This window comes from Equus quagga, unplaced genomic scaffold (genome assembly GCF_021613505.1).
Source record: "Equus quagga isolate Etosha38 unplaced genomic scaffold, UCLA_HA_Equagga_1.0 73442_RagTag, whole genome shotgun sequence".
Classification (NCBI taxonomy): domain Eukaryota; kingdom Metazoa; phylum Chordata; class Mammalia; order Perissodactyla; family Equidae; genus Equus; species Equus quagga.
Window position 1 is genome coordinate 11,383,823 of NW_025802777.1, and position 26,109 is coordinate 11,409,931.

At 44.3% G+C, this 26,109-nt stretch overlaps 1 protein-coding gene across 4 annotated transcripts in view; it reads left to right on the forward strand.

The window, feature by feature from the left end:
• The window catches only part of LOC124234372 (rho guanine nucleotide exchange factor TIAM1), a 277,654-nt gene that overhangs the window by 74,096 nt on the left and 177,449 nt on the right, over positions 1-26,109 (forward strand). For 2 of the 4 annotated variants that reach the window (XM_046651729.1, XM_046651733.1), the window contains exon 1: positions 16,081-16,178. The exons of 1 other annotated variant lie outside the window; for it this stretch is intronic. The gene's annotated coding sequence lies outside the window, so the exon portion shown is untranslated. Of the gene's footprint in view, positions 1-16,080; positions 16,179-20,642; positions 20,823-26,109 lie in introns of those variants that run through there. One more of the 4 variants, XM_046651730.1, reaches the window with a different exon arrangement.

Consider the following 26,109-nt stretch of genomic DNA (forward strand, 5'->3'; position numbering starts at 1 on the left):
GAGGATGCGGAAAATACCAACATGCAAGCACAAACGTGTAAATAATGTGAACAATGAGCTAGTTTACTATGTAGTGTGATAAATGAGGAAGTTACTAAAATCATGAAGAAATGCAGTGTTGCCGCCTTTGCTCAGTAGCAAGTGGATGTCTCTTGGTTGTTTGTTTCCTAGTCCCAGGTGGTATGTACGAGGCCCTTCAGATTTTCTGGCTACTCTTGACTGGGCTGTGTCTTTAGTACGAAGAAACTATTCTTGCCAAATTCATTAGGTGGGTAAGCTTGGGTTGAATACCAAAGTATTCTGGCTTAGTTGCTATGGAGATTTCTTTACAAAGAAAAAGAAAACAAATACCATTTAAAATAGATAGCTAGTGAATTAAAAAAATGTCTTGTGTTATTTTGACCTGTCTGCCTGGTCCTTCTAGTTCTGTCGACTAGGAAACTAAGTCTTAGCACAACTTGATTTCCAATCTAGCAGAGTTACTGACAGATCTAGAAGTAGAAAAGTGATGTCAGCATTCTTTAAGCTCTGTGCCCAGTTTTCTGTTCTTAGGACTTAGTACAAATACTGTTGGGTCCCTTTCTAAGGGGCAGGGTGGTGAGGGGTGAGGGTGATGGCTGAGCCAGTCTGAGTTATCCTGTTGGTGTCCTCCTTGCCTCCTTCTCTGTCTTCTTTCCTTCCTTCTTTCTAGCTTACCTGTCTACCTGCCTTCCTGCCTTCGCTTACAGTTCTGTCTCTGGAGCTATACTGTAGGATGTATCCAAATCTGAATAGTCATGAGTCATTTCCTTACAGACGCTCCCGTGTTTGGTTCTTTATATTCCCTTCATCCACAGATTTGATCCCTGGAACATTTCTTTCAAGATTTCCAATGAAGTATTTGAAATAGTTCCTAAGCATCCTCTTTTCAATAGCCTCGGTTTTCCTGGGAAACATACAAGTATTGCAGAGGAAAGGTATATATAGAGTATAGCTACACAGTGCTCCTCTTGAAGACGACATTGAGCTTCTCCTGGTGGATGGCCTGGATGGATGAAGGAGAGAGGAAGGGAAGATTCTGTAGTGTGTTCATTGCACATGGGTCCCCAAATTCAGCGGTCAGAGTTGACATGTTTTTCAGCCTCTGCTGATGGGGGCATGTTTCCTTTCATTTGGACCATGCATAAGTTAAGTAACATCTACAAGGCCATGGCAAGAATAAGGTATCTGGTTTTCTGACTTTTTTATTTTTATTTTTTTTGCTGAGGAAGATTCACCCTCGACTAACATCTGCTGCTAATCTTCCTCTTTTTGTATGTGGGCTGCCACCACAGCATGGCCACTGACAGGTGAGTGGTGTAGGTCTGCGCCCAGGAACCAAACCTGGACCCATGAAGCAGAGTGTGTCAAAGTTAACCACTAGGCCACTGGAGCTGGCTCTTCTGCCTTTTTTTAGTGTGATAAGAGTTGTGTGTCAAAATCCAGCTTCAGGATTATCTGTGCAGTGTACTTTCTATGACCTTTGTCAGACATCCCAAGGGAATAATATTCCTGGCTGTGATATCAGACAGTGGGAGGCCTGTAGATGGGGTGGCTTTTCCTGGATGCCTCTGAAGTCACACTTGGACAGTGGAGTCCTGTGGTTGTCAGGGAGTATGATTCTATTCAGGGATTGCATATAAAGCATCTGTTATGTTCCGGGTACTATGGTAAGTGCTGGGGATAAAGGAAGATGTGAGACACAGACTCTGCCCCTACGGTGCTTACAATCCAGTGTGTGAGGCAGACGTGTAGTCACACACAGGGAGAAGAGTGCAGTAGAGGCAGGATGAGAAGGATGTACAGAGCACAGAGCAGAGGAATGCCCATTGTGTTGCGATCTACCGGAGAGATGTTCTCTCCTGGTCACTGTCCTGAGTGTTTGGAGACTAGATCTGGGATCCTTAAACACCATCTGAGGACCTAATTCTGCTCACTTCCTGTTTTTGTCAAGCCTTTACATTTTTAAATGGTTGGGGAAAAGAATCGAAAGAAGAAGAGTAAATCATAACGTGAAAATTGTATGAAATTGAAATTTCAGTGTTCAAGAATAAAGCTTTATTGGAACAAAGCCACGTTGTTTGTTTTCGAATTGTCTATAGTTGCTTTCACGTTACAACAGCTGAGTTGGGTAGTCACAATGGAGACTGTGTCGCCTGTGGTGGTAGTCTGCTTGGCCGCCATAACAGAGTACCACAGATGGGGTGGCTTCAATGATATAAATTTATTTTCTCACAATTGTGGAGGGTAGAAGTCTGAGGCCAGGACGTCAGCAGGATCGATTTCTTCTGAGGCCTCTCTCCTTGGCCGTCTTTTCTCTGTGACCTCACATGGTCTTCCCTCTGTGACTCTGTGTCCTGGTTTTCTCTTCTTACAAGGACATCAGTCACATTGGATTAGGGCCCACTCATATGAGCTCATTTTAACTTAATTACTCCTTAAAGATTTGATCTCTGAATGCAGTCACATTCTGAGGTATTGGATGTTAGGACTGCAACATAGGAATTTGGGAGAACGCAGTTAAGCCCACAACACTTGCAAAGCATAAAAGGTTTATTCTCTGGCCTGTCATAGAAAAAATTTGCCCACTCTGGACTATGCCATTACTCAAGAATCATGGTGTGGTCTTCCTGTCCCCCTTCTTCCTCCCTCCATCAACACACACCTGCATAATTGTAACTGCCACTATTCTTTTCTCAGTCCATCCATCCATCCATCCATGGTTTTTGGTCATCAAAGTCTCAACTGCCTCAGGATTTGTTTATAGAGAATATAGGACTCTTACCAACAATTCCTATAGGTTGAGCTGTACTTTACTTTCCATCCATGGCTGATGTTCCAGTATTTTCTTGGTTCCACTATTCCACTCTCAAACACAGCTTCCTCTACTCCCCAACACTCACTCCAGTTGCTGTTTGCAAGACCCACGGGGTAGATATTCAGCAGCGGCCTTTGAAGAGTTTCTCATTGCATCCCAATTTTAGATTGAGAAATGCAGCCCCATGCATTAAGTTGTGAGCGAGCTCTCTACAAGCAATTTTATTTTTAAATGGCTCTTTACTTCACAGATTTCCTCCACCTGGGATGCTTTTAATTTTTTGTGGGTCATAGAAATGTAAAACAATGCAGTGCTGGGGCCTCTCATCTGTCTCTGGGAACTGGGGACACTGTGAAGCTCGCCATGGAATTACTTAAGAAAGTGATTGGCTGGTGCACCTAGGAGTGCATTTTTACCTTCCTATAAAATGCTGAAATTACTACTTTGTTATCAAGAGAATGGAGAAATGTATGAAGTCAATGCAAATGACGCCTGCAGGGGTAAATGTTCGCCCGTGTTGTCATGGAGCTGTTTTGCTCTACACTTTTCCTCACGGCCTTCTTTCTTGAAATCGAACACCACTGATCTCTCTGGAAGCAAAATGCTGCAGAAATATACAGGAAGAGGTTTTTTTCTTTCTTTCTGTGGTTCCATTGCATGTTGTGTGGTTTCAGAGGCACTTCCTTTGGTTGCCCCAAGCGGGGAGTTTCCTCCAAACCAGAGAGCTTTCTTTTGGAAGAGCTCTAAGATCATAATCTGGATTCTGCAAAAGCACCTCCAGTCACTGCTCTGTTTTCACTTCTTCATTTGGGGGTGATCAGCATTCTCATAGAAGAGAGAAAAATCGAAGACATTCATCGTGTGCTCATTCAACATTGGGAAAATGGAGAGTAAGGATTAAATAAAGAAAGAAATAAGGAACTAGGGAGAAGACGCATAAGGTACAGTATTAAAAGAAATAGGGACTCACAAAATATCTTTTCACAGACGTGGTATGGAGGTGTGCTTGGGATCACAGGGGCGGATCTTTTTGCTTCTTACCCAAGCAAAACAGCAACATCAACAATAAAACCATAAAAAATACCCCACAAAAGAATGTAAGGAGATTAACTAATTGCATATCTGGAATGTTATAGAAAGAGGAAGTGTGTCTGGAAAGTTCAAGGAACATCAAGGAGGCCGAGAGTGGCTAGAATGGCATAAGTAAGAGGAGGTCAGAGAGGTAATGATGAGGCCCCAGCAAGAGATGACAGGCTTGGTGGGCTTTTTTAAGGAGTCTGGCTTTTACCCCTGGATTGAGCAGAGGAGTGATGTCATCCGATTTGCAAATTAAAAGGACCCCCCTCCCACGCCCCCTCCTCCCCTCCCCACCTCCTGGGATGAGATGGACGATAGAGGGGCAAGAACAGAAACAGAGGAGTTGTTAGAAACAGGAAGACTTTGCTGGAGTCCAGTAGAGAGAGGATGGTGGCTCAGGTTATAGTGGCAGCAGTGGAGGTGTTGAGAAGTGATTTAGATTTAGGTCGGGGGAGAAAAGCATATTTTCCTACCTATGGAAATGCTCCAGTAGAAAAAGGGGAGGAGGGAGAGGAAATTGAGGGAAGATTGTCCTTGAGTGGAAGGAGGAGGGATGTTTAGGGTCTAGTCACAGGTGAAGAGGTTGGTTTTGGATAGGACTGGGTCTATCTATGGTCACAGGAAGGCAGAGTATAGGGGTGCAGATAGGTGCTTATCGCTGAATATATACGGTCTTGGAAGTTGTGGTAGTCCTCTCTGCTTCAGTTTTCTCAGAGAAGTAGGACAAAAGATCATCAGCTGAGAAGAAAGATGGGGAGAGACTGTTGGGCATTCGGAAAGAGAAGAGTAAATGTGAACTTCATAGGTCGGGAGTGAATGGACTGGGAACATTGGTGTGAGATGTCCGATTTCATTTAGGGGCACACTTGAGGTTGGTGGTCGTGAGTTTAAAGTGAGACCAGCGGGTTCTTTTGGGTTTTTTTCCTAGCCGCAGTCAACTGTCTGGGTGCAGGTGCGAGCTGGACACTGTTGGATTTAACCAGGTTGGTATATTTGCCGAACAGATGTGACCGACTAATAACGGGGCAATGGAGTGGACGGAGGGAACTTAATGGTAGACTGAGGCAGAGCGTGAGGCACAGGCTGTGGGAGCTGGCGAAAGGTGGAGGCATGGTTGGTCTTGGGGTCTGAGAGGGAGTGGTCTGGAATGACGGGAGGTGGTGAGCCAAGCGGGGGACGCGTGCTGTTGCCTACGTACGGAGGGGTTATTGGTATCTTTCCCTCTTTTTGTTAACCATCCTGCGTATTTCAGAGATTTAGCATGCAATGTCTTGAAAATTCTTAGTGAGTGTTATGGCATAAGGTGAAAAGCCCAAATATTTGTGTATTATTGGACTAAAGGTATATTTCTCCCTTGCTCCCTATTTCTCTTATTGTTATTGGCAGTCAGAATGAAGGGGCAAAGGACTTTGCTTCTATAGCTTAAGGCAAGATCTCAGACCTGGGCGATTGGGATCATGTTTCTGGTCTTTTTATCATCATGTGGGTGGACTCCATTTAAGTCAACAAATATTTGTTGAGGGTCTACCATGCACCAAGCGCTCTTCTAGGTACCCGAGATAGAGTTGGGAGCAAAATGGCTAGAAGTCCCTGCCCTTGTAGGGTACACATTGTAATGGGGGAGAGAAACAATAAACAAGACAAATAGTAAAATAAGAAAATATTTAGGGGCCTGCTCCGTGGCCTAGTGGTTAAGTTCGCACACTCCACTGTGGCGGCCCAGGGTTCGGATCCTGGGCGCGGACATGGCACCGCTCGTCAGGCCACGTTGAGGTGGTGTCCCACATCCCACAACTAGAAGGACCTGCAACTAAGATATACAACTATGTACAGGTGGGGTTTGGGGGGATAAAGAAGAAAAAAAAGAAAAAAGAAAAGAAAATATTTAGTATGTGTGTAAAGGAGAAAAAAATACAAGAGGGAAGTGAAAAAATGTACCGGGGGGAGCAGTGGTGATGGAGGTGTGGGGATAGTAGCTGAGAGGACCTCACTGAGAAGACGACCTTGAACAAAGACCTCAAGTCTAAGGTCACATGTATACTTGGGACAAAGCAAGTCCCCACGGGAGCAAATAGCGCAAGTTGGCACCATGTCCTTATGAAAACAAAAACCCATCCTGATGCCAAAGATCAAGCTTATTGGCCTTTGTTTATTGGTTATTGAAAATGAATGAGTCAATAGGAACCCTGCATGTGCTAATATACGTCTGTGAGACTGGAAATGGGCAGTTCATGAACAGCTTTATTTTGGGGGTGGGGGCTGTCTGGTGGGTGTTCCTTCGAGAGACTGCTGACCTCAGACCCAGCCAACCTGACTAATTCTTGCCTATGGAAAGTTATGTGTGTAAGGGATTACAGCTGTTCTTTAATGGGCTGAGTTCATCTGTGGCCAGAAAAAAGAACAAAGGCTCTCAGGGCGCAGGGCTTTGGGAGGAGTGAGAAGTCTGAATCATAAGCCAGAGCCTCAGCAAGGTGTGTGAATTTGTTGAAGCTGAGAAACGTACAAGCCAAAGATGGCTTATCTTGGTCCCAGCCAGCCCACAGCAAGGATTCTCAGTTTGACAGGATCGCATTGCTGCGATCCACTGATGAGAAATTCCTTTTCTTGAAACCAGATAGCTGGGAGTAGAGGGCTGAGCTTTGGTGTTTCAGGTGATCTGGTGAAATGTTTGTCAACCTGCTTGCATGAACCTTCCCCACACTGACTGGTGCGCGAGTGTTACTCTTGGTGCCTGAGCCAAGAACGGTGTCATCCTGTGAGTCACCTGCTGTGTTGTACTGGGAAGTCTGGGAGAGTGCAAGCTGGTTGAGCTTGAGCAAGAGTCTGTCCATGATGTATTTCTTTTGATTGGGAACCAACATTGTAAAATAGGTGAATATAATATATCCACCCTATGGTTAATTATCTCCGTCCAGACCTTGAACTTTCCTCTTTGTAGGAGATCTTGATTCTGTGAAAAGGCTCAGTGAATCCATTTACAAATTTCCTGCACATACGTTATGCATATTCTTTGCCTGTTGCCCAATTTAATTTGCTCATCTTAGATACCTTGTTTGGTTATCTTTCTCAGACGAAGTGGTGATTGCCTTCCAGGAGCTTCATGACGAACCCTAAAATATCTTGCTTGCCTGCTACATGTGGCCTTGAGAGGGGAATTAGGGACCTCGTGACTAAGGGCAGCCTTTGGCAATCAGACTCGGCCCTCTGACTGTGTGAGCCCAGAACCTGTGAATACTAAAGGTGATGGTAATAACGAACACAAACACAGTGAACGTGAGGATGCTCAGGTTGTTGACGATGACGAGATGATAGCCCAAATGCAGCACTGAGGTGGACAAGAGCTGGGGTCCCATCCTCAGTGACAGCAGATTAGAATTTCAGACCTGCCTCCTACATGTTGAACAGCTTTGGGCAGTTTGCTTAACCTCTCTGTGCTTCAGTTTCTTTATCTGTAAAATGGGTCTAGTCATAGTACTTTGTAGAGATGTCATGAGGACTAGGTACAGAAATGGATGAGCAGCCCCCAGCCCCGAGGTTTTCAGAGTGAGTACTCAGGAAATGTCAGTGACTCCTTACACAGCCTCCCAAGGGAAATGCTATTATATCCCCATGTTACAGATGAGGGACTGAGGCTTTTCAGAGATGGTCACAGTTTTGTGACTAGAAAAGGAATTTCCGGCCAGTCCAGGTCTGTTAAATGTGTAAAATGTGGTCTGTTAAAATGTGTGCCATTTAATATTTTCAGTGGGTAACTTGACTTTGATTTATTTCCTCCATTCCTATGGTTCTGGACTCAGATTCAACCCTTTTGGTTTCTTGTTGTGCTTTGAAATTTGGGCTTGGGATGGGCTGGTGGAAGCAGATGCATGTGAGAGAGATTTCCTATAGGTGTGACACCCAGCATGCTGCGAAAGCTCTTGATGTGAAAAGGTATGCCTTGTTTTATCTTCATAATTACAAAAGATTTCATTTAATAGGTTAGACAATCCAATTTTATCTCTTACATTAAGAGAAAATCGCTCTTTTAGGTGTGCGATTAAGATCATGGTGATGCGACAAGGAGAACAGGCACATTTTAAAGCTTGGTTAATGTGCTTAGATTAAAGTTTTGATTACTTTTGTTTTTAGCAACAGTATTTTGAAAACCTACATCTACCTGAACCAACAGGTTGAAAATGATAAAATGATGGTTTTTTTCTTTTTCTTTCCCAAATCTTTAAAAAGAAATCATGGTAAAATAAATGTAACAAAATTTTCCATTTTTTGGAGCCGCCCCGTGGCCAAGTGGTTAAGTTCACGCGCTCCGCTTCCGCGGCCCAGGGTTTCACCGGTTCGGATCCTGGGCACGGACATGGCACCACTCATCAGGCCATGCTGAAGCGGCATCCCCCATGCCACAACTAGAAGGGCTCACAACTAGAATATACAACTATGTACACACTGGGGCTTTGGGGAGAAAAAGCAAAAAAATAAAATCTTTAAAAAAAAAGAAAATTTTCCATTTTAACCATTTTTAAGTATACGGTTCAGTGGCATAAATTACATTCACAGTGTTGTACAATGATCACCACTATCTATGTCCCAAACTTTTTCATCGCTCTGAACAGAAACACTAACTATTAAGCAATAACTCACCATTCCCCTCTCTCCTCAGCTTCTCTTAACCTTTAATCTCCTTTTTATCTCTATCAATTTGCCTATTCTAGATATTTCACGTAAGTGGGATCATGCTATAGTTGTCCTTTTGTGTCTGACTTCATCACTTAGCATAATGTTTTCATGGTTCATCCATGTTGTAGCATGTACCAGAACTTCATTCCTTTTAATGACTGAGTAATATTCCGTTGTCTGGATAGAGCACATTTTGTTTATCCATTTATCTGTTGGTAGGTACCTGGGCTGTTTTCACCTTTTGCCTATTGGATTAATTCTGCAAGGAACGTTCATGTGCAAGTGAAAATGATGCTATGTTGTAGCATCTGTAGAGGCATATTTTAGTTTCTTGGGACTCCAGGAGTAGGACTTTTTTCTTCTTCTCCTTTTTTTTTGGTGAGGAAGATTGTCCCTGAGCTAACATCTGTGCCAGTCTTCCTCAATTTTGTATGTGGGAGGCTGCCACAGCATGGCTTGATGAGCGATGTATAGGTCTGCACCAGGGATCCAAACCCACGAACCTCAGGCTACTGAAGCAGAGCACGCAAACTTAACCACTCTGCCCCCAGACTGGCCTGTAGTAGGACTTTCTTAATTGAGGGAGTCCTTGTCTTTGCCATGGCTCCTTGGGCATGTATGAATTTGTCCCATGCCTCCACCAGGCTTCCCCCAATGTCTTGCCAAGGCTACCACTATAATTTGTTTGGGAGGATGCTGGCTGCTGGTGAATCAGACTGCCTTCAGCCGTCCCAGCATGACTGCGTCCTTCCAGCCAGAGTCTCCAAGCCTCTTGTTTGCTTGTCTGGGGTGGAGCCAAGAAAGTTGTCCTGCACCCAGTTATTATGGTTTGCTTATTAGTTTTAGATGGGCTCAATTTATATCGATTTTTATTTATATGTGCCTTTTGTACTGCGTCGGGGCCCAAAATGATATATGCGTATACTACATATAATGTTTATTTTAGGGATTTTTTTTTTTTTTAATTTAAGGAGGTAATAATTGAGATGGTGGAACATACAGCAGATTTGTTGCAGTAGGTCTGGGTCCTAGGCTGAATCTACCATTATTTTATCATGTGAGCCTGAGCAAGTCACTTAACCCTTCTGACTTCAGGCGAATGAGTGATTACTAAGACCCCCTTTCTGCTCTTACATTTATGAATCTATGACTCTTCATGTGTCTGTCGCCTGCTTAAGGTCATTGAATATTTTGAGATACAGGCTTGTTATATTTCCTCACTGAAAATAATCTTTGCGTGTTGGATTTTTGTTTACATTAGGGAAAATGGCACCAAACACTCTTAGAGACCATAAAATCTGATGTCCATCTTCTTGGGAGGGAGAGTGAGGCAAGTGAATTCTCACTAGCATGTTCCCCGTGACGTTAGAAGTTGCCTAATTTTAATTGATTATGTACCTATCACTAGTGGTGAACTCTGTAAGATGTCAGGTGTTAGAAACGCATCTATGGGTGTGGTCCTTTTTACCTCACCATTGTAGGCAAGTGTTAGGTGTGTCCTTTTTATCTGCTTCACCTCTTTGCCAACCTCCCCTCCCTCCAATATGTTTTGGTCTGGAAAATGTGAAATGCCAATTACCAATGTATTTTAATATAACATAAAAATCAAAACTGTTCTCACCCATGAATAACAAAGACAAATGCTGTTATACTGGTTATTTTTGGTGAGTGCTAAGAGCCTGTGTGGCTCACCAGGTTGACCCTTACCAGGGGGCCTGCTGCTTCCCCAAATAGGGACTCAGTGGGGAGGACTCAAGAGGTCTCTCTCTGGCCCCAGGGTCTTGGAAGGACCCCACTTTCTCGTCTGGCACATAACTAGTGTCTGAACTATACTTTATCCATTACCAAAATAGCAATATCACCATGAAAACATCCAAAACATTCTAAACACTGACATAGTTTGAGATACAGGCTTGGCTTATTTCCTGATTAAAAATTGTCTTTGCATGGTTAGTTCCTCTTATCATTTAGGGAAAATGTTGGGCGTGTGCCCCAGACACAGCCCATCAACCCATGCCCCACACTGTCAGTAGGCATCTATTTTGACCTCCCATTTTACTGAAGCGACGCTAGGTGGCTTGCTGTAAGTTATTCATCTGATCGTTGGTAGAGCCTGGGCTGGAATAAGCTCTTCTTACTTCCTGTCCTTGCTTCTCCCATGACAAAATGAGGCCTCCCCAGTGGGAATGCTCCCTGACCTGGCTTTTTCAGCAGACTCTCTATCGGATTATGAGTTTATCCTGGCTACAGATTCTTTGGAGAGAAGGCAGGACTGAAATTAGAAGTTGACTTCTTATCTTCTCACATTAATTTTCGGCATGATCTTACTGTGAGTACCAATAATAACTATTATTGTTTATTGCTGCCGAGCAGAGAGGTGTCTGAAAGATCCCACACTAGGGAAAACCCAGATGCTTCCACCCCCACAAACCACATGTACCTCTTGTGCAAGGCGCACAGGGCCCTTGGCACCAGCAGCCTCACTGTGTGTGTGGGCGGGACGGCATCTGGCCCCATATGGTTTATTGCTGGTTGATGCTAAGGGTTCATGGACTTTTCCTTTGCCTTCTTTGTTATCTTTGTCCTCTAGTTGCACTTCTTGCCTTTCCCCTTCACCCTTCAAGTTACAATCCTGGCTTCAGTTATAAGTATGTGAGCCACCAATAAGTCCTGAAACTCTTGACTTTGGCGTGTTAGATAAAAGTTGCTCTATAAGGAAATGTAATTTGAGGCAATGAAAGCACTGGGAGTTTTAAAATCATGGAAATATAGAATTGGAAGATAGAGCTAGGAAACCAGAGAAAATTAATTGGAATGTCATCATTTAATGGTTGAAGAAACTGAAGCTTCTGGATTTTAAAGAACTTACTACACACTGAGTTCCTGCAATGTATATTCTGGAGGTGGCATTTAAAGGCTATTGGAGTTTTCCTGCCCTCTTTTTGGCAGACTTTATATGTTTCGGTCGAATTCTGCTTAATTGTTAGGCATTCAGTTTTCGGACAGAGAAAACTATGTTAAAAGTCTCTAAGTTTGGTTGGTGCAAGGTTTAATTTTAGCTCGTAAAACAGTCACCAATCAGATCAAATTTAATGAGGGCCTGCACTTCACGAGCTCGCCTGTAAGGATGATCCTTGTTCTCAAACAGAGAAGGCAGACCTTGTCTAGGGCTCAGTCATGGGTTTTCAAACAGGTCGGTATTCCTGAGCAGATCCTCAGATCACCAAGCACGGGAGTGGGTGGGATGGATCCATATTTAGACTTTTCATCAGTTTAAAATATGAAAAATTGATTTTGGCCATCAGTCGGTAGCCAACCGCAAAATGTATTCATGAAAAACTTCTCAAGGTCCCTAACGATGCTGTGGGATTAATGGGATCTGCAGTTATGCTGGGGAATCATCTTTTTATTTGGATTCAGATAATTTGACCGTGCTAATTAACACCCCTGTGGGACTTCACCCGACTTGAGGAGAGCACTCTTTCTCCCCAGCGTTGCTGCTGAGAGGCTGTTGCCTGGTGATGTAGGGGATGGCAGATTGGTGTGAGCACTTCTTCCCTGGTTCCAGGGAACCCTCCTTAGCCCCATATGCGAGCTGGGAAAGGTGGAGGTAAGCTCATTGCAGGCGCTGGCATCAAATTCACAGACCCGTCAGCTCAGCTGATTGCAATGCTTTTGGGTAAAGCTGCCTCGTTTCCCGATCAAGTTGGTTCTGAAGACCCTGGAACAGAAATCCAGAAGATTCTTGCTTACGGAAGGCATTTGTGTCATGGAGAACACAGTTTCAAAGGAACTTTGAAAGTCAGCTATTGCAGATCTAATATATAAAACAGCAAGTTAAAGACAGTTAAAATCTTTGGGGAAAATAAACTATCATTTTTTTTTTGTTTCTGAGTGTAAATTCCGCTGACAAGGGGCAAGAGAGAAGTTTCACCCTTTGCGACTTTTTTCCCCACATACTAAATGTTGTTTTCCAACGTGTATTTGTTTATTTATTACATAGTCCTTTTATGTCTGTTTAGCTAGCTTTTGTGTAAGTATTCATTAACAGTACAAATACCTTATAAGGGTGTCATGGCTCATTGTTTTCAAAATGTTTTTACATAAATCTTTTCATTTGTGGTAATATGTGATTATTTTTGTAACTCTTATCATTGAACATCGTCCTCACGTTTATCCTGATCTTGGGAAATTGTTAAAAACAAAAGTCAACTGTGCTCCCTCTACTGGTTGCATTTCTTTGGGACAGAAATATTGTACGTTCATACAGAAGGTCATTGCTTTGGGTCCGGCTCATAACTGTGCTCACATTTTCTTTTCCTAAATCCATATGACTTTTTAAAAGCAGCTAGTGGTATTCAAAACCACAGGTTAAGTAGGTGGTAACTTAAAGAGGGTTGGGGTGTCTTCCCTACCACCCATCAGTCTAGTGGTGTGTAGAGAGGAGCCAGAGCTTGGCATTCTTCTTTCTGTTATAGGAGTAAAGGCTTTGGTGCAAAGAGCCGCTCCCTCGTGAGGCTGGTGGCCACTGCTTGGGGACCTCTTGGGTTCTGATGTTGGTGGGCTTTACCTGTATCAGGTCAGCCCTTTTCACCCATGTCAGATCTTTCGAAATCTGTCAGCCACTGAATGAAACCAACAGGTTTTATATGTGCTCACAAGTTGCTCAGACTCCTGAACTCCAGGTACCCTGCGGATTCCTCCAGAAGCAGCTATAGGGGACTCTTTATTTTCAGGCCTGAGAGATGGGCAATGAGGTGAGGACTCGTTCAGTTCAATCCAACATGCATTTATTGCATACCCACCAGCCATTAGGCTTCAGGGGGATTCAAGGTAAGCAAACCCATTGCCCCCTGCCCTGCTCTTGAGAAACACTGAGCAACAACAGAAAAACTTGGGGCCTGCCCAGTAGCGCAGCGGTTAAGTTTGCATGTTCCGTTTCTCAGTGGCCTGGGGTTCACCGGTTCGAATCCCGGGTGCGGACATGGCACTGCTTGGCATGCCATGCTGTGGTAGGCACCCCGTGTATAAAGTAGAGGAAGATGGACACGGATGTTAGCTCAGGGCCAGGCTTCCTCAGCAAAAAAAGAGGAGGACTGGCAGTAGTTAGCTCAGGGCTAATCTTCCTCAAAAAAAATAAATAAAAAACAAAACAAAAACAGAAAAACTCTTCTGCCTGCCAAGCAGAAATTAAATAATATCAGAAAAAAGGGAAAAAAACGAAAAACATATATGGCATTCCAGTTAAAGAAATCCTTCTTAGGTAATGATGAGACCAGAAAACCTCTAGGAAAGATGTTTTCACTTTAGAAGTCCTTCACCCTGACTGGTAGACTCTGTGGGCCCTCCATTCCTTTTCCTGTAAGTGATTTGTAACTTTTTGATAAGCTGTAATGAGATGAGATTAAACATCCTTCCTGTTCTCAATGGAGGTCTCCAGCTAGTGATTGTCAGCGGAGAAATGACTGATGGGTCCGTGATAAGCCTGCCTTTGTCTGTGTATCTTTCACTCTGCACACCACGCCTCCTTCCCCCAACTGTGCTATCTACGATTCTAACGCTGATACTGTGGCTTTATATCATCTTCCTTCCACTTCCTACTTGATTATCTTCATCCCAATTCAACATAAGTCATTAGCTTGATGAGTTGCATGGACCTGAGGCTCTGCCCCAAACCACTGAATGCTTTACTGCTTCTGACCCCATCTTTTAACTTTCTTCTGAGCTCCTATAGATGGTCCCAGCCATCAAAAACCGCACAGTGGAAAAGAAGAGGAAATGCTATTTTGTGTTTTTATAAGTCCCTGGAGAGTCTCTTCATAATGTTGACGATCGTGTATAGAATAAATCAATTAAGTGACAGTTGACAGTGAAACCTCTATCTCAGGGTTTCTTACTAGCAGCGTTATTGGCATTTTGGCCTAGATAATTCTTTGCGGTGGATTTCCGGTGCATTTTAGGATGTTTTGCAACATCCTTGCCTTCTATCTGCTAGACGCCAGTAGCACTCCTAAGTTGTGACAACCAAAAATGTCTTCAGATATTGCCCACTATTCTCTAGGGGCAGTCACCTCCTGTTAAGAACCACTCTTCTATCTAAACACTCCTCTCTTCGTTCTGCTCCTTCAGAAGTCTTCCTGGGCTTTCTTCTGTTCATTTACTTTGTTGATTTACCAAATAGTTACTAGATTTCTACTTATGCCACCCTCTGTGCAAGGTACGGGGAATATAAAGATGAACTAGGCATCTCCTTCTTCGTGTTCATATATATATATATGCATGAATATATATATTTGAGTCAATTTGGAATGTATCATAGTTTCCACCATTTGGATTTTTATCATTATTATCTTGACAGTTCCCTTTTCTGAGTATTATTGCTCCTAGACCATAACTCCAGCAGGCATTTGAGTAATTAGGACTTCTATAATGAATGTTGTGTTTCTATTTCTGTAGCCTGTATCTTTGAGGAAAGCCCCTTGCATTGTGGGTCCGTATCCTTGCCTTTTGACACAGCCATTAACCTTGTAAAGTGATAATGCTCTATTAATCTGTCAATTTCACCCATGAATGCTTCAACTAGTTCAGATATGGCCTCCACTGTCATTCCAGATCTCCTATTTTCTGATTTCTTTCATTCTCGTTAGCCAGCCACCTGAGGCTCCATTTAACTTGTGGTCCTTTTTAGTTTTATTTAATGACACTTTTTTGGGGGGACCCAAGGTCAAGCCCAGCAGAAGGATGTTCATTGCATCGCTCTCTGGCAAGCTTTAAGTTAGCATCTTTCCTTTAGAATTTTTAGAAACTGATATAAAAATTGCTCACGGGAAATCAATTTATAGCAGTTATTTTTCCAGGAGGAGAGAGAGAGGGATTTATTTCGGGCATGCATTTACAGATGGCTTCAACTGTTTTGGTAATTTTAATTTTTTATGTTGCATAGCGAGTACTTGGGGGTTCATTATATTATTTTCACACATTTTGTATATGTGAAATATTTAAGTTTTAAAGGAAAGCTAGCCAGTCGAAAGTTCGCTTTTGCTCTTCTGTCCTCCACCGTTTTAAAACAGATGTTTAGTAATTAGGCATCCGCTTGCTAAACTACCCACATTCCTGCGCATGAAGACGGAGTGCATGCAATTATTTAAGATTTCTAGCCTTTTAAATCCTGTAAGAAACACTGCCTTCTTGCTCTGTGCTGTGGAAAACAATCTGACAGGCACTCATGCTTTCTGCAGGGCGACCAGGTTCATCTGTAAAATGGTTAAAACCTGTTAGGAATAAATTTCCCCCAAGGATGCCAGGCGCAGTGTGCCGGGACTGAATGACAGCCCGCCTGAGTTCTCGGCGTTGCGAATGCCAAAGGGAAGAATTAAATTGGAGAAGGGGGAGGAGTGGAGGGAGGCGACGGTGGGTGGGGAGGAGCGACAAACCCTCTGCAACACACCCAAATGACCAGATTCATCATAGCATGAAACTTCGCAAGTTACGCCCACTCCCGCTGCCAGAAGGCTCTGCTTCCTCATTTCTGTTACTGGAAGTTTGAGAGATGTGAGGCAAGACGGGAGAAGCATGTGCGCCTCGCCGAGCGGTGGTGAGCTTGAATTTTAAAATCGATCCTTTCCACCGGCTAATTTCTTTGTGTGGGGTGGGGTGGGGTGGGGAGGGCAAGCCGCCGAGGGTGGCTCTGGAGAAGCAGAGGCCAGCTGAGAGCCCCGAGCGAGCTCTGCAGCCGCGGCGGGGGGACCGGTGCGCCCGGAGACCCTCCAGCTGCAGGTCCGCGCTGCGCCCAGGCTGCCCGGGGATGCCGCCCATGTCAGTTCTGGCTCCGGGATAAAGGGGGTTCGTGCTTTGAAAGCGCTTCACCTTTCCCTGCTTGCCCCCTGTAAGCAAGCATCGTCCGGGATACGGGGTGGGGAGGGAGGGAGGCTGGAATCACGTTCCCACCAAAGACGCATCCAGTCCCGGGCTCTCCTGCGCGTTCAGTGGTTACAGGTCACTGTCGTTGAAAGTGAACCCCGTGAAAGGCTTGAGATTCAGGTGAGGAAAACTTCCGAAGGAATATTCTGAAGCCCTGGCGCCCGACAGGCTCCTGCACGGGTGTTCTGGAGTGAGGCATCGGAAGTCTCGGGTTTCTCATTAATTTTGCGTCTGATTAAATTATTTCAGCTCAAGGTTTCCTGGCCATTGAGGTGTTATATGTTTATCTGGACCTTTTGGGGGGAAATGTTAGTCTTTTTATGGCAGCTGGTTTATCCTCTGATTGCCTAAGTCAATTTTGGGTGGGGTGGGGAGAGGAAGTTTGGATGGAGGGTGGCACTAGGGTTAGGATCACTGCAAGCCACGCTCAATATGTACCAACAAACTGGAGAGCTGGCCAGTGGTAAACTTTCTCCCCAAGCTTGTTCAGGTTTTGTTTTGACTCCCAGAAGGAGCCTTCATTTGGCATGTGTGGTATTTACTGGCTGTGTGGGGTCAGATGGAGGCTTTTGGGTTAACTTTTACCTATGTCACCTATTTCGTATCTGATCAGCTAGTTATGCAGAGCAGTGGGAGCTCTGTGTGTGTGTGTGTGTGTATTTTGTGAGCTAATCCTTCATAAGAATTTTTGGAGAATTGTCTTACTTTTACGGCAAGAAACTAAGGTGAAGAAAGGTGTGGCTCTTATATTTACAGGAAAGCAAATTTGATTTAAAAGTGTTTCTCCCGGTTCTGGGGAGGACGCCATCAGGGGGATGTTAGTAGCTGATGCTGTCATTCTCCTAACACCAGAGTGGAACAGCCTGGCTTTCTCCCCTTGAACGTCGGGGCTCAGGGAACAGGTGGCTGTGGCCACAGTTTTCCTTAGCTTGCTTTCACCTTCCAGCTTCCCTGAAGTTAACAGACAGAAGTGAAATGAAGTTACTTTTAAACTAAACCAGACACACCCCAGGGAAGAACAGCAGGTTTTGCACAGCTGTCATAACTGCTAGAGCCCTGTGTTCTAGCTCGTTGTGGGCTCATGAAAGAACTTGGCAGGTAGATATGAACTTGATGCTGACAGGGGGTGTGTGCCTCCCCACCCCCCAGGGAAGCTTTGCCAACTCACTCAACAAGAAAGACAACCAAGTTGGGTCTTGTGATAGTGTTGGTGAAACTGACTAATAGACTCTTGTTCATGGAGTTTATGGAACAATAATCCTCAGAGAAAAGGGAATATATTATTCATAAAGGTTTTTAGACGTTGTTACATGGGATGGTTAGAGGACATCATCCTGCAGACCTTTGAAATTGGATTAATTCTACTATATACCTGTGCAGCTGTGAGAGAAAGTTACAATTTCTGTCATTATTTATTTACTTTTTGGGTCCCCTTATGTCTCCCATAAATAACCTGGTTTGGCTCTGGCTGTTTGTATTGTTCTTTTAAATTGCAGATTCAATTTGTTTAATAGAAATAGGACCAGTAAGATAAACTTGTTTTTAGTAACTGTTTTTTTATAGGCATTTTCCCGTTTCATGTAAATTTTTAAATTTATTGTTAACAAAGTTGCGCATAACTTCCTTCTATAAAATTTTTAAAGACTATAGTCTGTAGAACGTTTCCTTTCTCATTCCTGGCATTGGTTGTTTGTGCCTTTTTTTCTTTTCCTCTTGATCAGTCTTGCTAATGTATTAGCGATTTCATTGGTCTTTTGAAAGAACGAGCTTTGGATTTGGTTTGTATTGTATGAAGCATAAACAAGCACTAGCTCCCCTTTTTAAGTTCACATGTGTTTAAAATATTCTACCCTGTGGAACTCTGTCAAAAAAGATTTTAAGTCTTTAAAACTTAAGCAGCTGAATCTCCAAGCAATAAGGAGGAAGACATTATGTATTTATCTTTATGTGTCTTTGACATAATGTTTTTCAGTTTTGTTAAGACATACCGTGTGTTCTTGCGTATCATACGCATTGGACCAGATTGTTCTAAGGTGGGTTTTGTATATGCACTCGGGCACGCCCTGTGAAATTGTTTTGGAAACATCTAAGTAGAATTTACATGAGACTTATGGGTAATTTAATGTGAATTGTAGGTGCTTTGAACCCACTTGACAATACGGATTTACTTTGTACCAGGGCAGAGCAAATTTGCTGTAATGACTGAGGAAGAATGTTTCATTTTGGTTCATATTTAATGCATGAGTCTTGGCATCTTAAAGTTTTCTCAGAAAATCTCTCTAAGTATGTGGCGGTATAAGAACAAGAACTTTGGAGTCAGAAAGAGCTGGGTTTGAATTCCTGCTCTGCCACTTTTAGCTCTGTGGCCTCAGGAAAGTTGTCTAACCTCTCTGAGCTTACATTTCCCCTACGGTGAGATGGAAAAAATGAAAACTGCTTTGGGGGGCTGTCGTGAGATTTCTCTGTGAGTATTCATGGAAGGGACCTATCTTGTGGTTTGGCACAAAGTAGGCACTTAATAAATTCTAGTACATTGAGTGTTTTCCCCTCCTACCCTTTCTTGTCATCCAACCCCATAACTTCTCTCAGTGCTTTCCTTCCAGAGATGTGAAAGGTTACTGCAATAGAATAAAACAAAACTACTTCTCCCACTTTTTGTCTCTTCGTTATGGGCACATGGGATTACCAGGGTAGCTTTCCATATTTTTATCTTATCCTGGTTGGTTGGTGGTAAGCTGGCTGTGTATATTTCCCCTCCAATTCTTATCTTACCTTCCTGGGATTATTTTTATTTTTTTTCTTTAGTTCATCTCACCTCCTTGAGGGTCTCAGTGCTCTATTCTTGTTTCTTTCTTTCCTCCCTCCCTCCCTCCCTTCCTTCCTCCCTTCGTCCCTCCCTCCCTCTCTTCCTTTTTCGCTATCTTTACCGTAGAAATGAAATGGGTACAAAGCTCAAAACTTGGCCAAGACGGGCATGTAAGTGAATGGGGTTGCTTTTATGAAGGCAAAGTTTGTTAAATGTAGTTACTCCAGAATTTAACTAGGAGATAAATTTTACTGTTGATTGCCAGTGTTGATTTTGTATTGCCATTGCATTTTCTGAGACTTTTTTCCAGAGCTTGGAGTCCCTCGGTACTTTGGGGGGAAGTGTGGATTGTTCCACGCTGTGGCTGACCTCATCCCCAGGATGGGAAGTGAAAAGCATAGGGTGGAGGAGGTTGGCTGGTTAATATTCCTCCACAAAGGAATACACGGCGTTATTGAAGTCGCCCAACCTTAATCCACTTGTTCTCCCTGGGGCTTGTCAATTGAAAAGGTCCTGGGGAATAGAGGGCATAATTAGTTAATATTTGTTTAGCTGCTGAGTATGGCAAGGGGCTGAACTGGGGATGGGAAGGTACTGTGAGCTGGGAAAAGGCTTTACGGGGCTGTGCGGACATCACTTGCTGCTCTGCCCAGAGACTGAGTCTTGGTTTACATTTCGTGCAGTGGATCGGCTCAGCTGTGGAGCTCTTTTCAAAGGCAGCAACACACTGACCAGCTGCCCTTGGTCTGGCCTGTCCGCTATGACCCCGTGTGCTGAGTAACAGCATTGCTGCTGCTGTTTGTTCTAGTTGGGGGTTTGTATGAGAATGGAGAACAAGGAGGCGTATAGTCTTTGTAAGTGTTTTGCAACACTTCTCCAGTTTATTTTGATTCTGTTGCTTGAAAACAAATATTAACGTGGCATTCATCGGTAAAACTTTTGGGCGAGAGATCGTCACTTTTGGAAAGTTTTTTTTTAATGGTTAGGGGTGGATTTGTGAGATATTGCATTTCGTGGAGCCTTGGAACTGTACCCTCCAGTGTGGGAGAATTCTGACTTCCAGAAATTAAGAGATTTTGGTGGGCAAGAATGACCACAGCTAGTGTGCTTTCTACAAAGCCACAGTGGAATAAGGGCCTGGCAAATGCTCCTTTGATTATTAAAATACTAATTGCTTGTTAAAATATTAATACTAAATACTAATTTACTGAGTGTCTGCAACATGTGAGGTACTTTTCCTGTGTCAATGTTTCGGAGGATGATCTTGCAACCTCTAGAGGTATATAAAAGATGAGCCCAAAACCCATGACGTTCCTGTGTCTGCTCTTGTAGGTAGAACCACTGTGCACTGAGGCCCACCTTTCTAGACCCGAAAGCCAGGCGGAGGAGGAGGAGGAGGGTTGGTACCATGGGGTGTGACGCTCTGAGCCCTAGTCTCTCACCTAGGATGTGAGCAGCCCCTGCGGATGGCGCCTTTGGAGATCTTGAGAAACCTCTTCTGTTTGGGATGGGGTAAGTGGGGCATGTGCAGACGGCTGGGAAATGAGGATTCAAGCTTTTAAATTAGTTCTTCTTTTCTTAGGATCCTCCCCAAATCCTCCTGTTTCAGGACAACAGGAAGTTCATGATTTGGGACTATTGTTTTGGTGGGAAGAGGAGCTGCCCATTCTCCTCACTGGCAGTCTGAGCTTTGCACTTGATTTCCCGGGAGCCTTCTGATGCTGAGGGTCCCATTCTTGCTGGGTCATTCCCATGGACAAGCCAATCTTTCGGGCTTGATAAAGAGGGTATGGTGGCGCGCCCCATGTCAGGGATACCCGTGAGCTGGGTCAACCCCTTGTGAACCACCCCTGATTTGCAATGATTCCTTATGCCTTGAGTCATGAGGAAGAAAGATTCCTGTTGATTCTCAGATTAAATTGTTTTGGAGACTTCGCAGGGAAATCTTCCTTTGTCTTCCTGGCTTCTCTTTTGCCAGCCCTCACGATACTAGGAAAAGGGGAAGAAAGAATTGATTTGGCTCGTAGCAGGGGAAGCTGGGGATCAGAATGGGATTTTTCTGGGGCTGTTGGACCTGAGATCATGTTTCTTTTAACAGAGAGGATGAGCCTTCATCTAAGCTGCAGAATGGGTTTGGTTGCAGTGGAATATTTCACATGGGCCCCGCTGCTGGGCTCACATTGGATGTCTTTCTTGCACTGTGGGCTAGAGCTTTCCACTGGAAGGATCAAGTGCGAGACGTGCACATTCACAGGCGCCACGAGAGAAGGAATATGCTGTAAAGACACTTTTCCTATATCCTGGGTGTGGCACGAGACTCTTCTAGCGAAGTCCAGCAACAAGGGCTGTGTGTACTTCAGTCTCCCTCTTCCAAGTGGGGACAGTGGCCATCCCCGTTCACGGGATCAAGAGAGGCTTTATGACCATACAGAGTTGCTAGTGGTCTTTTCAAGTTTCCTTCCTCTCGTGAACAAAGCCACCCAGGCCTTGGTAGGAGGTAACCTTATGCCACTTTATTTAACATTTACCAGGTTTTGGTAATGTGATGGTTGGTCCCAAATTTGAACAAAATATGAGACTTGGTGGAGAGCCAGAATCACAAGCGCTTCCTGAGGCACGATCTCTGCAATTAAAAAAAAAGAACTGTGTTGTTGTAAGAACACCTAACATGAGATCTACCCACTTAGCAGAGTGTTAGATGCAGTATTGTTAACTGTAGATACAATATTTTGCAGCAGATCTCTAGAATGTATTCATGTGCCACAAGTGGAATTTTATACCCATTTGCCCCTCCCTCCAGCCTCTGGCAACCACCATTTTATTTTTTGCTTCCGTGAATTTGACTACTGTCATGCGTCGCTTAGCGACAGGGATGAGTTCTGAGAAATGCGTTGTTAGGTGAAAGTCATAGAGTGTAGTTTCACACACCTAGATAGTATAGCCTATGATACACCTAGGCTGTTTGGGCCTAATCCTATGGGACCATCCTTGTATATGCGGTCCGTCGTTGACTGAAATGTCGTTACGCGGCGCATGACTATATTTTAGATGCCTCATATGAGTGGAATCATCCTGCATTTGTCCTTCTGTGACTGGCTTATTTCACACAGCATACTGTTTTCCAGGCTTACCCATGTTGTCACGTATTGGCAGGATTTCCTTTTTATAAGACTGGATGATATTCCATTGTATATACCCCTCTTTTTTCCATTCCTCCATTGATGGACATTTAGGTGGTTTCCACCTTTTGGCTACTGTGAAAAATGCTGCGGTGAACATAGGGTTGCTACTATCTCTTTGAGATCTTGTTTTCATTTCTTCTAGATGAAAAGTATTCACAAGTGGGATTGCTGGATCATATGGTAGTTCTATTTTTAACTTTTTGAGGAATCTCCATGCTGTTTTCCATAGCGGCTGCACGATTTTGCTTTCCTGCTCATCCATGCAATTTTTAGTTTCCCAGCCAGCATTCCAGGCCCTGCTTTGCGGCTCTTGCTGTGACTTGTTCCTCCAGTCTTACCTGTTGCTCCTCAGGCCTGAATCCAGACGGACAGCCTTAGCCACTCCTTTCTCTGCGTGTACACAGCAGTGGAAACCTCTCTCTCAGTATTTACGTCACATTGTGTTATCATAATTGGGTTATTTGCTTTTTGTAAGGGGTAAAAAGAATATAAATGGTAATAACACAATAGTGATAAAAGCAATCACAGTGAACCCTTTGTAGCACACGCTGTCTGTGCTCTGCCCCATCCTTTGGCACCACTTCCCCTTTCGCCATGTTGCCTCCTCCCATGCCCTTTCACTCCCATGCACCCTGCCACCTCTTCTCTTTGTGGGATGGCTCCCTCAGGGGTTGACCCCTTTGACCCAGGAATCCCCGTACCCCCAGGGCAGTCCTTGGCCAGAGGTGACCATGAGGAAGGCTGGTGTATTTCAGGACAACTCTGAGGCTTCTTCTGTCCTGTCCCCAGAGAGCCCCTGTGGCTCTCTTATCTCCCTCTCCAACTGATTTTCTCTGGAAATGCTTCCTAATAACTAAAACATGAATTCTCATCTCTGGCTTAAAGTAACTTGTTCAAAGCAGCAGAGTTGGAAAGTGGGGAGCTAGGATTTGAACCCCCGGTCACCTGGCTCCAGTGTCTGCTCTTAACCACAATGCTCTGGTGTCTTTCTCCAAGGCTCCTCCTTTGTATATTTGCCTCAGCGTGGATTATAGCGACTGCTCTGGGGTGTTTTGTAAATACTTGCTTAATGAGTGTCTGAATGACCTGTGACCTCAGCACGGTCCCCCAGTCAGCCTTACTGGGTCCTGTCTCTGGGCATTTGTCCACTCAGTTGCCCCCTGGAATGACCTTCCACCAGCTCTCCTTCAGAGTCGACTCAAGCCCGTGTCCTTCTTCCTGCCTCTTGAGTCCGTCCCAGCCCACTGTCATGTCCCCTGAGAATCAGTATTATTTGGCGGATGTTGCCTCCTACAGCTTCTCTTCCCGCAAGCTGACTGTAAATCCTTGAGAGCTTCGGTGTTCTGCCATGAACCACACTGTAAATGTTTGGTGATTTGATTCTTTTGGGGTTAATCAAAACCTGATCACAGCCCTCCAGAGAAATGCCAAAGTTGTTTCCGGATTCTATGAATGAAGGGAAATAATGAGGTCAAACAGCAACATTGAAAAAAAATAAGCGAGGGACAAATCTAAAAATTATGAGCCCATCTTTGCGGAGCCCATGTGTGCGTTTTCACACTGCAGCTGTTCAAGGTGAATCATAGAGAGGATGTGTCATCTTTTGGCTCTAAGCACAGTGGCTAGCCATCTTTTCCCCCGGGGAAACTTAAGCAGATTTATGTGATGAATAATGTGGATTCTCTTCGAATACTTGGGACATGGTTTGACAGACTTCATGCAAATGGTAGGTGAAACATGTCAAGTGTCTTTTTTCCCCCTTTTTGAAGGATAACAAAGATGTCCCTTGGCGGAGTTAGGATGTTAAGTTTTAGCTGATGGCCAGCCAAACAGTGCACAGCGACCGCCCCCTTTGGCCGACTCAGACGCGCTTTGCCTCCTGGGTGTGCCCCCACTCTAAGGTCCTGGGAAGAAGGCTTGGCTGGCGCTGAAGATGCAAAGCAAAAGAGACCACATACATTGTGCACCTACTGTGTGCCTGGCATTCTGCTAAGGGCACTCTAACAGAGTACGTGTCTGAACCTCATGACCACCCTGGGATGTGCTGTTTTTCTCTTAAAGTCCGGTTGATGGCACCCACATAACTTCACTGAGATCACACCATAATGGTGACCCTGGATTTGAACTATGATTTATCTGACTTCTAAGCCCATCATCATTCCTATGCGTCTTGGCTCTCCATTCCAGATATAAACAGAGGTGTTTAGATGATGCCTTTAAGGGTCATGTTGACTCTAGAATTCTGAGACTCCTGAGTTTGTTTCTGATTTGTACCTTTCCTACCTTAGCCAATTCCCCTTAGCACGTCACTGCTCAGGAATTTGGTAAAGTCAGTATTGCCTGAGATACCATGTTTAGGTGGGACTTTTAGGGGGTCGGGTGTGTAACATTTGAAAAACTGCAAAATTGGGGATCTGACTTTATTTTTAGGTGCCTATTCATAGGTGAAACATATCAAGCCCGTTCTTTGAACACCCTCAGGAAAGTTAAATAGTTTTATTCTTCTTTTTAAGAAGAAGGAGCCTCTCCAGCTAGACCGAGGACCTTCCTGTCCCCCTCTTAGCACATACAGCCTGCAGTGTTGGTGCCTTGGGTCTGATGATGCAGGATGCCCTGGAGCCTTTTGCTGTCCTGTCCCTCTCCTGCCCACATTGCATAAACATTGGCATGGCAGGGACAGATGGCCACTCCGGGGTCTCCTTTGATGTCACATTTGGTTGCCTGGGTGGGGGGTAGGGGTGGTTGCAGCCAGTCTCCGCGGGAGGAGAGGCTGACTGGGAAATACCCACTTGACAGTGGGTAAACACAAGCTTAACTCCGGAAAAGCTGGGTGCCCTGGTACGGATGCAGGCCGGGGCAGTAATGGAGTCAGAGTTTACATAAGAGTGTTTAGTTTGGGACGAAGCCAGTCGGCTCAAAGCACAGCCTTTTCTCTCTGCTTCTAATTGATGCTCCACGGAGTTTGGGTTTTCTTATGAGATGGTGAATGGACTGTGGTGGGGGTGGGTGGTGAAGAGACTGATGGGATTGTAGATAATTACTTTCAGAGCTGGAAAAAGAATTCATTCCAGAAGCCGGGGTTATCTTTGCTGGAGCTCAGGTGAAAGTACCTGAAATCCCAAGAGAGTCAGGATAAAGCAGTGGGGGCCCTTATCAGTGGGACTCTGCTGGTCAGACAGCATCAGTCTGTGTAATGGGGACTGAAGGCTTTGATGGAAATAGGAAATCAGGTGATGAAGAACACTCAGACAGGGAGGGCGTGAGGCCGCAGAATCACGCCTGAAAGAAAAATTAAGAGTTGACAGCATGTGACAATCAGATGGTTTTTCATGGTTTTAGCTTTAGAGGGACCACTGGAGGTAATTGCAGTTGCCTATATGCAAACAAGCCTCGGGTTCAGTCAAAGTGGAAAAGCCAAAAGCCACAGGGATGGATGGAAAGCTTTTCCCATTCCAGCCTCTGGGTAATAACTGTTGCTGTTTATTCTTCTCTTGCATTTACAGAAGTCCCAACAAACCAAATTAAAGGTAATGTATTCAAGTTCACAGAGTGGTATCCAGTTACTAGGCTTCATATCGACTGAGAGAGGGGAAGATGGTTAGTTCATTTACTCATTT